The 12,562-nt window shown below is 42.3% G+C and overlaps 1 pseudogene; it reads right to left on the reverse strand.

Annotated features, from left to right (window-relative positions):
* Nucleotides 1-273: 273 nt before the first annotated feature.
* LOC127786000 (uncharacterized) lies at nucleotides 274-9,050 on the reverse strand (annotated as a pseudogene).
* Nucleotides 9,051-12,562: the final 3,512 nt, after the last annotated feature.

Here is a 12,562-nt window from a genome sequence, read left to right on the forward strand (position 1 = left end):
ATATTCTAATTATCGCATATAACTAGCATATGTATGATTTAAAATTGTTAAAAACTCTAATTAACATATGTAAATGTCACATGCATGATTTAAAACTTTTAAAAATTCTAATTTTCGCATATAACTAGCATATGCATGATTTAAAATTGTTAAAAATTCTAATAATCGTACGTAATTAACATATGCCATACAACAATTGATTTATATGGATAATCAATACATCCAAAATAGTTTACATCGTGTACACAATAATTACGGCAATACATCGGCGGTGACGGTTGACCGCACGTACTTTCTCCTCACTATTGTTCCCTCCTTGTGATCGCTACGTGAGTAAGGGGTGTCTTCATTTGATAGGAGGATGCTAGGGTCAATCGTCACCGTGAAAGGGGGTTGCCCATCCAACTGATCGTAATCCTCGTCAGTCTTGTCCTCAACTCCGACGATTTTTCTTTTGCCTGGGAGAACCACGTGACGCTTTGGCTCGTCAGGCCCTCTGTCCTTCTTTCCTTTGCTAGACATGTCCTTCACGTAAAAGACTTGCGTTACATCATTGGCAAGGACAAAAGGTTCGTCCGAGTATCCAACCTTGTTAAGGTCAACCGTTGTCATCCCACTGTGATCAATCGTTACGCCTCCACAAGTCAACCTAACCCATTGGCACCGGAACAGAGGGACCTTGAGAGGACCATAATCAAGTTCCCATATGTCCTTGATGGCACCATAATACGTGCCAGTTATTCCATCGTGTCCCATGGCATCGATACGAGCAACGCTGTTTTGGTTCGTGCTCTTCATGTCTTGGGCTCTCGTGTAGAATGTGTACCCATTGATCTCATATTCCTGGAATGTCACGATCGAGCCAGATGGTCCCCTTGCCAGGAAGGCCAGTTGTTGGTTGATCGTCTCGTTACCCATGAGATGTTGTCGTAGTGTAACATCCTGAAAATCCCTAATAATAAAAATCACTAAAATTTCGAACTTTTTAAAACTTTTGCATCATGCTGAATGTTATGGTTGCTATTGCTTGCCAAACTATAAATTGTCACGATTGAAGATTAAGCTAAAGCCGTACAACTAAGAAGTAATTAGAATAAGATAATTATTATTAATCCTATAAATATTTGTGTACATGATAGCAAGCCAAATAAAACACAAGTCAATTATTAATAATTACAAATTGTATGTTAAATACTTGAACCATGTCGACAAGTGTCATGACATCTAAGTAACCACGAAGTAGTCGCCACTATAATGATTTTATATATATAGGAGTGTTCCACTAGAATAATTAAATTAATATTTATAACTTTCATCGAGTCTCTCATGGGATGAATTCACTCATGTAAAATAATTTGTCATGCAAATAAATTGAACTTTATATATAAAATATGTTTATGTGAGTGTTTAATTAAACATTTAGGTCAATATTGTACCAAGTATCAATTTACTTTTATGGAATAATAGATTAAAGATGTCCTTGTAAAATACATTGTTATACAAATAAACTTGACAAATGTGCTATTGTATTATTAAGGTCACATTAGAATATTTAATTAGTTTTTAAGAAATATCAAAGCTTATAGGTTATATTGGATAATTTTTGGATAATTTAATGGAAAGCAAATTCATTTGGGAACTAATGAATAACCAAATAAATATTCAAATCAAACATTTGAATTCTCAAAACCAAAATATATTGATTACATTTCAATTCAAATTCAATCCCATTCACTTTTGCAGATTAGCCCCTCCCTTTCCTTCTTTTCCCTTTTCTTCCTTTTCTCTCTTTTCTCAGCCACCACTATTCACTGTCCGCCAACCATTCGATCCCGTCTACCGCGTGCACCACATCGCTTCCGGCCGCGCCAGTCACGCCCGTGCCGCACCGCAACCGCGCCTCCTTCCCCTCAGCCGCGTCTGACCCTAACCCTAGCCGCACCGCACTTGCCGCTTCGCAACCGCATCGTGTTGTATCGCGCCGTGAGTCGCATCGCGCCGGACCCACCGCCCGCGCCCGCGTCGTCCCTTCCGTGCCGAGTCGTGCTAGGGCCCGCGCCACGCCAAGCCGCACCTCTAACCGCTCTCCTGGATTCTCTCCGGGAAACACGGAGCTGCACCATCGCCCATGTGCGCGCGTCGCCGTCACCACGCCTGCCTTCATCACCCAGACACGCGCGTCCCATCGCCCCCATCCACGCCCAATGGATAAAACGGAGCCCTCTCCTCCAACTAGCGCCCAGACCTGTAGTCTATAGGTTATAGGTGTGATGATTAAGCCACATAACCTGAATGGAGAAGGAGATGAATCTCAGCCGCGTCATCCACCTCATTGCTCTTATCCGATGACCATTAGTACTCTAGCTCGCCTAGGCATGTGCTGGTGATCTTATCCCCATAGTTTGCTTGCATCCTAAGCGAAGCCCTCAACAAAATCCCCATCCCTCTCAGCCTTCTTCTCGTATGCATTTCATCGAACACCTTGCGATCACCCTCTCACCACCGCTGGAGATCACCATTGTGAGGCTCCCCGGCCGGAGCTGGAGGTTGGAGGGAGTGGAGGAAGAGCCGTGCTGCCGCCGTCGCCATGGGGGAAGCCGAGTAGTCGCTGGACATCAAGAAACGCCGTCGAGCACCTTACGTCGCCGCCGTCTGCCCCTGTCCTGCACCGCGTCGAGCTCCACTTCGCCGCGTTTCGCCATCTCGCCGTCTCGCGGTACACCCTCGCGCCCGTAGCGTCCTCCATACATCTAATTGCTAGCGCCGGCTCCAAAATCGGTGATTAGCGCCCATGGCCGTGTTGCCCCGGCCACCGTTTCATCGCCGGTGAGCTCTCCGTGGGTAGGCCATCCCGGGAGCTCCCCTCTCCATATAGTTCGTGAAATCGAATCCCCATACCCCGTAGATGCTCCTGCACCCTTCAATTCGGCCGGAGGATGTCCCTAGCACCGAAGCCCCTTGTAGCCGAGCTCGGGCATGGCGTCGCCTGATGGCGCCGCGCGCCCCCGTCTCCTCGCGCGCCGGCTGCCATCGGAAGGAGATCGCTGGAGCTCCTCCGCGCCTCACCCCGGCCGTCGCCGAGCCGCCCGCCGCCGTCCCGGCTCGGGCCGGCCACGCCGGCTGCGCCGAGCCGCGCCTCTGCCTCGCTCGGTAATGGGCGAGAGGAAGAAGAAGATGAGGAGAGAGAGAAACCGTGTGGGACCCACATGTGATTAGCGCACAGTAATCCTATCCCTAACGGTGATTATCCCACTCAATGGCAGGTGGGGTCCCTATAGTTAAAATCTAAGAAAACACAATTATATATTTTGTTCCTATGACAGGCGGGACCCAATGGTAATTAAACAAGCAGGTTTGACCCTAAGTCAACCAGGGCCGGTCCCACATGTCATCCACAGTGGGTTTTGGATAATGTTTCCGATTAAAAATAAATCATTTATGAACAGTGCATTTTTACAATTTCTCGGATTAACTCAAATTTGAATCTTTAAATTAGTATAACTTATTCATTTTAGCTCCGATTCGAGTGAAACTTGAACCTAAATTCATCTAAATTCATAAGCTTTCCAATGGTATATAACTCACTATTTAATAAAATATATTAATATCAAATGATTAGATTATGGTCAACTTAAAAATGTGCTAATAAATAAAATTGATGTTGTACAGTAGAGTAGATGTCAAATAAATATATTAACATGTTTTGTCACTGTAGCAACCACATAAACTAAGTATAAGTGATGTCTCAAATGAATGGATGTATAGGAAAATACTAGTGCTTATTTAATATTCGATGGCCATATAATTAAATTCATGACTTAAAAATTAGTGACATAAATTTTAGCTTCATATTTTGTAACTAAAATATTAATACTCATAGATTAATCTTTAACTTGTTTATGAGAAATAATTACTTAACGTCATGTTCCTTGGAATAATATCTTTTAAGTTGGTAATCAATCTTAAGTTGATAAACAGTACCAACTCGCCAAATCCACCTGCATCACATATACTGTATAGCTTACAGTAAATAGCTCATGCTTAGTAAATGATCTAATATTAGTATGTTATTGCACTCACAACTACTGTACAGTCCATTTAAATCATACACAAGAACAATAACCTACCTTTTTCATATATTAAACTGAGGAGTCTATGATAAGCGTGTATAGTAGATAAAACACTAATTATAAATCTTGACCTCACACAATTATAGTTTGACCGTGACTTAGGATTATTTATGGTAAAATTATGCATTGAGATAAACTTTAACTATAATATTATGGACCACACTAATCTAACCTACATAGCATGTAATTCGTTGGAACCCTAATAAAGTAATATTTGTAGAGCCATGCTTAGATAATCCATCCTGTTAGAACTCTTGTTATGATTAAATTATCCACTGAGCCTTGGTAAATCTCCTGTAGGGTGTCACCATTTAAATTACGATCAAAGCTAGTTTAGCCATGAACTCCACATAGCAATAGTTGATAGATAATTCCGTAGTCCTGAGTATTGAGTTCTATATGTGAGCAGCCATAGTTTAGACTTCGTAGCACCTTACAATCCATTAGCAAGCACGAGTGATATGAATAGCCCTAGGTATATTCCGAACAATTATATTTTGTTTGTGCATATTTGATTGTTGCTTGAATATTGGTTTTCTTGCATATTATAGAAATTGTATATTGGTTAGTCGTGAGGCAACGTATGCAGCTTCCAGCAGGTGAAGGTTGATCAAGATCATATCAAGAATAAGAACTATCCTGAGCAGGCAAGTCATCACCCCATTCCTTGAACATGTTGATCCCAATTGTGGAATTGTTTTGTTTACAAATAAAATTGCATGCAGTGATGAATATCCTACTTATTATTATGCCATGCCTTTGATTATTGCTTATCTCATTATTCCCTTGTACCCATAATTACATATGAGTCCCTAGTCACTTATGACAAATGCTTAGTAATGCTAATTTAGATTCATGCATTCTCATATTTATTAAATGCTTTATGCTTGGGAAACTACCTTGGGGAGGTAGTTGAGATACGGCATGTGGAGACATGAGTGCCACATTGCCATGACATTGATGAGATGATTTGTGAAAGAAAATGAAAACTAAACAAATGTTTTCGACTAGGGCGGTTGGAGGACTTGGGTGGTGTCTGGAAAAGGCTAGTGCCGTCCCTGGTCAGTTAAGGACCGAGCCATGAAGCTAAGCATGAAACAACCCCCGTACAACCGTACTTCTCGTATGGGTATAGACCTAGCAGAGTAAATAGCCGAGCGGAGGCAGTATCCCTGCATAGTGGTTTTCTTGATGTGTGTGAGGCAGGGCCTACGGTGGGGCAGCCATTGGTAGGACCGCGAGGGGCGGGTGCCTACAGTGGTGTCGCCATCGGTAGGACTACCATGTGTAAACCTAAACTTAACTATAACTTAATACATGTGTGAGTCTTCCCTTCCCGGGAGCGCCAGAACTCCTCTCACTGTTAGAAACCTTGGACGCCTAGAGTGCATGAGGACTAAAGTTCATGGAGCGGGTACTGCCAAAGTGAGGTTGTTGAAAGGCTTTGCCGTGGCAAGTCTCATTCGTTGGGACTTAGGCTCATGTGTTGGGCAAGTCGCGGAGTACGGGTAAAGTGTACATCCACTGCAGTGTGAGTAAACTAAATCTATTCGAATAGCCATGCTCGCGGTTATTGAGCACCGAGACGTGTATTACACTTGGCTAGACTCTAAATTCTTAAACTGGTTGGGTGGGATGTTGCATGATGATTTTGTACTGGTGTATCAACTTCTCGAGAGGCGAGAAGGGGTAAACCCTAAAAAACCATGACGACCAGTGGCGGGAAGCTATCCTTGGGAACACAATGGATGGTGGACAGAACCATCACTGTTTAATGAACAATGGAATTAAAACTTGATCAGTTTATGCTAGGTCTTAGGTTTATGAAATGATATTTGAAAACTCAGCTTTACGCAAAGTAACCATAGCCACTCCTTGTATTATCCTGTACATTATTGCATTTTCTGTGGTGGCTTGCTGAGTACTTTTGTACTCATTGTTGCTCTATATATATCTTTTAGCAGAGTATTGAAGAGAAGCCCTTGTTAGTACGCTTGCGTACCTAACAAGATGATCGGAGTGCGGTTCTGTTCTAGGTCTCGTTCCCCAGTCGACTGCTTGTGGCATGTCAACCGAGCCCTTGTATTATTTTGTCTTCCGCTGTTGTTTCTCTGATAGTTGTTGGCCTGCCTGGCCCTAATGTAAGTATTTAACTCTCTTAGCCTGAATTCATTCGTGATATGTTGTGATTCGGCTATGTATGTGTGTACCAACTACTGATCTAGGGATTGGTACTGATAAACACAGAAGATTTCCGATTTATTCGGGAGTCGACACGTAGCCACGCGGGGAAGGTATCAATGTGATGCCGTGTAATCAATGCATCGGACTTACTGATGTTTCTGGCGCGAACTAGAGCCAAGTGCTCCTTGATGTAAGGAGCTACCAATGAAGATTGTTGCAGAACCGTGAAATGGGCTTTACGGAATAAATTGTTGTCTACCGTGATTATTGCTTTCCTTCCGAGAGTTCCCTTTCCTCATAGTCTCCCTTCATGGCGTGATTCAGGTACCCCGATTGGGCGAAGGTCTTTAATAAATTCTACGCAAAATTTGATGACCTCCTCTGTTCCATACCCCATTGGCGATGCTTGCCTCTGGACGAGCACGGTTATAAACATACTTCTTCAGAACGCCCATATACCTCTCGAAAGGAAACATGTTGTGTAGGTACACAGGCCCGAGAATACCGATCTCTTTGACAAGGTGACAAAGCAGATGCGTCATTATATTGAAAAATGACGGTGGAAATATCAACTCAAAACTGACAAGACATTGCACCACATCATTCTGAAGGGTTTCTAATCTATCCGGATCGATGACCTTCTGCGAAATTGCGTTCATGAAAGCACATAGCTTTGTTATTGTTGCCCGGACATTGTCTGGAAGGATACCCCTTATTACAACTAGTAGTAGTTGTGTCATCAACACGTGACAGTCATGAGACTTTAGGTTTATGAACTTCTTCTCCTTCGTGCTTATTATTCGCTTTATATTCGTGGAGTATCCAGACGGTACCTTTATGCTCTTCAAGCATTCAAACATACTTTCCTTCTCTGCCTTGCTAAGAGTGTAGCTGGCTGGACTTAAGTAATGGCTTCATTTCTCCTTTGGTTCCGGGTGAAGGTCGCCGCGTTGTTCCATATGCTTCAGATCATTACGTGCTTCCAGTGTATCTTTTGACTTTCCATATACACCTAGGAAGCCAAGAAGGTTTACGCAAAGGTTCTTAGTGAGGTGCATCACGTCGATTGCGTGGCGGACGTCCAAGAATTCCCAATAGGGTAACTACCAAAATATAGAGTTCTTTTTCCACATCGTCGCATGACCATCTTCGCTCTCTATAGGCTGGTTTCCAGGCCCCTTTCCGAACACTACTTTAAGATCTTTAACCATAGCAAACAATGTTTTCCCGCTGCGATGTTTAGGCTTCGTACGGTGGTCCGCCTTATGTTCAAAGTGCTTGCCTTTCTTCCGTACCGGGTGGTTTGCAGCAACGAATCGACGATAACCCATGTACACAACCTTCCTACAGTGCTTAAGATATGTACTTTCTGTTTCATCCATACAGTGAGTGCAAGCCTTGTACCCCTTGTTGGACTGACCGAAAATGTTGCTAAGTGCAGGCCAATCGTTGATGGTTACGAACAGCAGCGCTCGTAGGTTAAAATCCTCCTGTTTGTCCTCGTCCCACACGGGGACACCTTCCTTTTTCCACAACAGTTTAAGATCTTCGACTAGTGGTCTTAGGTACACATCGATGTCGTTACTAGGTTGCTTGGGGCCTTGAATAATAATCGGCATCATTATGTACTTCCTCTTCATGCATAGCCAAGGGGGGAGATTGTATATACACATCGTAACGGGCCAAGTGCTATGGACGCTGCTCATCTCTCCAATAGGATTCATGCCATCCGTACTTAAACCAAACCATATGTTTCATGCGTCCTTTCCAAAGTCTTTAAATTTTCTATCGATGTTTCGCCACTGCGAACCATCAACGGGGTGTCTCAGCATCCCGTCCTGTTGATGCTCTTCCGCATGCCATCGCATCTTTCTAGCATTCCCCTTGTTCCTGAACAAACGCCTTAGCCGTGGTATTATAGGGAAATACCACATCACCTTAGCAGGAATTCTCTTCTTCGTTAGCTGCCCGTCAACTTCTCCTGGATCGTCTCGTCTAATCTTGTATCGTAGTGCTTTGCAAACAGGGCATGCTTCTAGGTTCTCGTACTCCTCACCGCGATATAGGATACAATCATTCGGACATGCGTGAATCTTCTGAACTTCCAGTCCTAGAGGGCAGACTATCTTCTTAGCCTTGTATGTTGTCTCGGGCAATTTATTTCCCTCCGGAAGAATGTTCTTGACGAGTTTCAATAAATCGCGAAATGCCTTGTCACTAACACCATTTTTTGCCTTCCATTGCAAGAACTCCAGAGTGGTATCCAACTTTTTATGCCCCTGCTCGCAACCTGGGTACAACGACGTTCTGTGGTCCTCTAACATCTTGTCCAATTTATGGGCCCCCTTTTCACTTTCGTAGTCCTCCTTAGCGTCCTGCAACATCTGACCAAGATCATCCGCAACGTCGTTACCATCAGCATCCCTTTCCTCCTCGCCCGTTTGATTTCCTTCAAATCCAGCGTAATGAGCAAAGTCTGAAATATTATCGTCTTCCACTTCATCTTCTTCCATTTCAACCCCTTGCTCTCCGTGGGATGTCCAACAGTTATAGCTTGGCATGAACCCCGACTCAAACAAGTGGAAATGAATAGTCCTGGATGCAGAATACTCCTTCTGATTCTTACACTTATTGCATGAACAACAAATAAAACCCTTATGCCTGTTAGCTTCAGCCACTCTCAAAAAAATAATGCACGCCGTTAATAAACTCTTTGGACCGCCGGTCAGTGTACATCCATTGCCGATCCATCTACATGAAATAAAAAAAATCGTACACAAATAATTATTCGTACAATAATGACAGTCACACAATAATTATAAAATAATTTCAACGGTCAGACAATAATGACATATCATTATTCATACAAAAATAATATTACACCAAATAATTCTTATTTACTATTTTTAAAGTTTTAAACTAATATTAATGTGTTGTACTTCTTTTAATTTTCATTTTAGTTTGTTTTCTATTATTTAAGATTAACTTTCACTATATTTTCCTTCTCAACTATTTTATAAAACCTTCTTTAGCAAATAAACTAAATTTCTGTATATTCTTTCTTCCCCACACAAATTTTCTCTCTCATCAACTTACAACTAAATTTTGGAGACAAAAAAGTGTGCAAAACATAGCTCCAAATGTAATATGACCAAAAAAAACATTGGAGGATGAATTTGCTAACCTTTTAGGCACCTCCGATTTGTATATAATCACCAAAATAAATTCACTAGAAATTTTGGCATGACCTCCCCTCTTTTTTAAAGAAATTTTGAAGCTTGCTCGGGCAGCTGAAGGAGGAGGAAGAAGACATATATATATATATATATAGGGGTGGGACTTTAGTCCCGGTTGGTGTTATGAACCGGGGCTAAAGATCCCCGACCGGGACTAAAGTTATAATCACCAACCAGGACTAAAGATCCCGAGGGGACGTGACAAGCCCTGACAGCATTTGAACCGGGACTAAAGATGATATATGCCCGTTACCCTTTTTAACCGGGACTAAAGATCATCTTTAGCTCTGGTTTTTATTGCAACCGGGAGTACTGTGGAATTCGGCCGATCGACGAAAGATGGTTTCTCCACCAGTGATATGATTTAGTTTTGTATTATTTTTATAAATAATAAATAAACTGTCCGCGCATCTACGCTGGCTTTCTTCCTATGTGTTTTTTCAAAATCATACAATCTTAACCGTTCAAGAAACACGTATGTGGAAAAGATGGAATTACAATTAAGGTTAGAAATGTAGGAAAGAACCTACCCTAAAGATATTCGAGTTTGCTTCCTTTCGTCACCGTCTCGTACGTCCGTCGATCGGTTGCGTCATCGGCGTCCACATCGTGTGTCAGCTTGTTGCGTCATCTGCGAGACCCGTGGCTTTGCGTAGACCGCGAGTCCGACCGCGCGCGCGCATGTTTTCCTTCGTCCGTCGATGCCTGAACAGCATCGATCAGCCGGCGATCTCGCCGGTCGAGTTCGACAGAACATGGACGCCAGTTGGCTGGCGCGCGCTGCTCTCGCCGACTCGCCGGTGTGCAGCTAGCAGGCGGCGTCCCAATCTTTTGTCAGCCCTGATGTTCTCTATCTCAAGTTGAGTTCAGGATGCAGACCGGGTGACGATGAGATGAACAATAGCTATTGCCTCCCACAGCTTGAGCTAGTTTTGGGGGTTATTGTTGGAATTTAATCTAGTTGATTTCTTATTATAATTTTAGTTTAAACATGGTCATTGTCTGCTTATATGGAAATTAATTGATCTACTAAACCTGGTGAAAAAATGGAAGAGATCATGGGAAAAAAAAGAAAGAGATAGTGGGAAACCGACTTCTGGCGACGAAAAATGAAAACGGAAGAGATCCCGGTGAAAGAGAAAGATAGAACCTATTCTATACCACTGAGCTCGTTCGAGTTCAACGATTTACCATTAACCATGTCTTTTTCTATAATATACTAGCGACTTTATCAATTCTACTCTATGGCGTACTGTTCTACTTTATAGAAAGACAATGCTAATGACAAATCGTTAAACTCGAATAAACTCAGTAGTATATTAAATAGAAAAAGAGAAGAGAGACGGTGAGGGTGATGGGGGTTGTGTTGATGCAAAAAACACACACCGGCTTAGGAGATCTGCTTAGCTCCAGTGCAGTTCCAAAGATTGGTGAGATGTAGGCATGCCAGTCAGTTTGACCCTGCAACTGACAAGAGATGCAAATAGTAGATCAATAAGCCGATCGGCTGACAAACCGATGTTGTAGTTCTAGCCGATGCTGGTACTAGCCGATAGCGATAGGGTTTAAACAATCGGCTATATGTCCAATGTAGATAATGATATAAAGGCAATCGGCTGATGATGATGTAATGGAATAACAATATAATCCAGTATAAACCAATCGGCTAGCAATACAATATGATAAAATAAGCATTGATCCGAAGGTTAAAGCATACATCGGCTGGAGGTCCGATGTCATAAAATCTACAAGATTAGGTTAAATAATAGAATCTTTGTTGTGATCGACTAAATCCAACTTGTATATAATCCTTATAAGCCGATGCAACGTTCTGATAATGTATCGGCTAGCACCCCGATAAAATACTAGCATGAACCTATCGGCTTAACGAGATTTATATTATCAACAATAATCTGGTAGGTCGAACCTAACCGACGCAGCACGAGATTGTATGTGATAATATAATACTCGATGAGCTAATAGATCTGTCTAATGTGATGGATATAATAAATCTATTTATAACAACATTGTGATTGTAGAGATATATCGGCTAAGATAGAAGATCAGACCTAACCGAGACAGTTCCAACTAAACCGATGCGTCTCTAAACACAATGCAATTAGAGATAGAATTGAGATATCAGGTAGGCAAATATATCAACCAAACCAGAGCGATCCAAGAGATCGAAGCGATGCAGCCTTGAACAACACCAACGCAGCCGATAGATTCACCAGGGACGGCAGAACGCAGGATTTACCCCTTCGCCGGAGATCGAACTGAATCGATGCAGCCCCGCGTCAGGTGCCAAATTCCGCCGGATGATAAGTAAAAACCTCGAGAAAGAGGGTGGCAATGCGCCGAGAGTAGCTGTATTGATCGAGAGATTCTTTTACATAGAGCCCGGGTGTACATATTTATACCCATGGTAGATACTATTACTTGTCGGACAAGAAAGAAATTTTTCTAAAGAAAAAAGGAAAACATAAAGTCCTTATCGAACACTAAACACACTTTCTTAAAGATAAAAGGAAACTAACAAATACTGCCTAATTAATAGATAAACTGCCATACCGTATCTACTCTGAACTCGGACTCTTCTAGATAAGCTTCCTTTAGTTGATCCGACTACATCAAGAACACAGTTGTTGACGATTTGATGACTTCCATCGGCTGATTCCATTCCTCTGAAGCCGATACTGACTCTAAGCCGATGATGATTTTAGTCTTACTAAATTTTGGCGTTAACAGGTTGGAATCTACAACCCTAGAGAATACACGATGCCACTCACCATTGGGCTACTTGAAAACAGCCCAACATATTTTTAATTTCAGGTAGTGCTCAATCTAGCCCAGGCACTGAGCCATTGACGTAAGCGCCAGGACCCATGGCGTGAATATGTTGAGCGTAAGACCCATAACGCTGAGGTAGATATTGTTATAGTTTTTTTTTTCCGAGGTCTATTTATAAAATAAGTTATGTGAATGGGTCAAATTATCCAAATTTCGGTGGAT

This window comes from Oryza glaberrima, chromosome 10 (genome assembly GCF_000147395.1).
Source record: "Oryza glaberrima chromosome 10, OglaRS2, whole genome shotgun sequence".
NCBI lineage: Eukaryota > Viridiplantae > Streptophyta > Magnoliopsida > Poales > Poaceae > Oryza > Oryza glaberrima.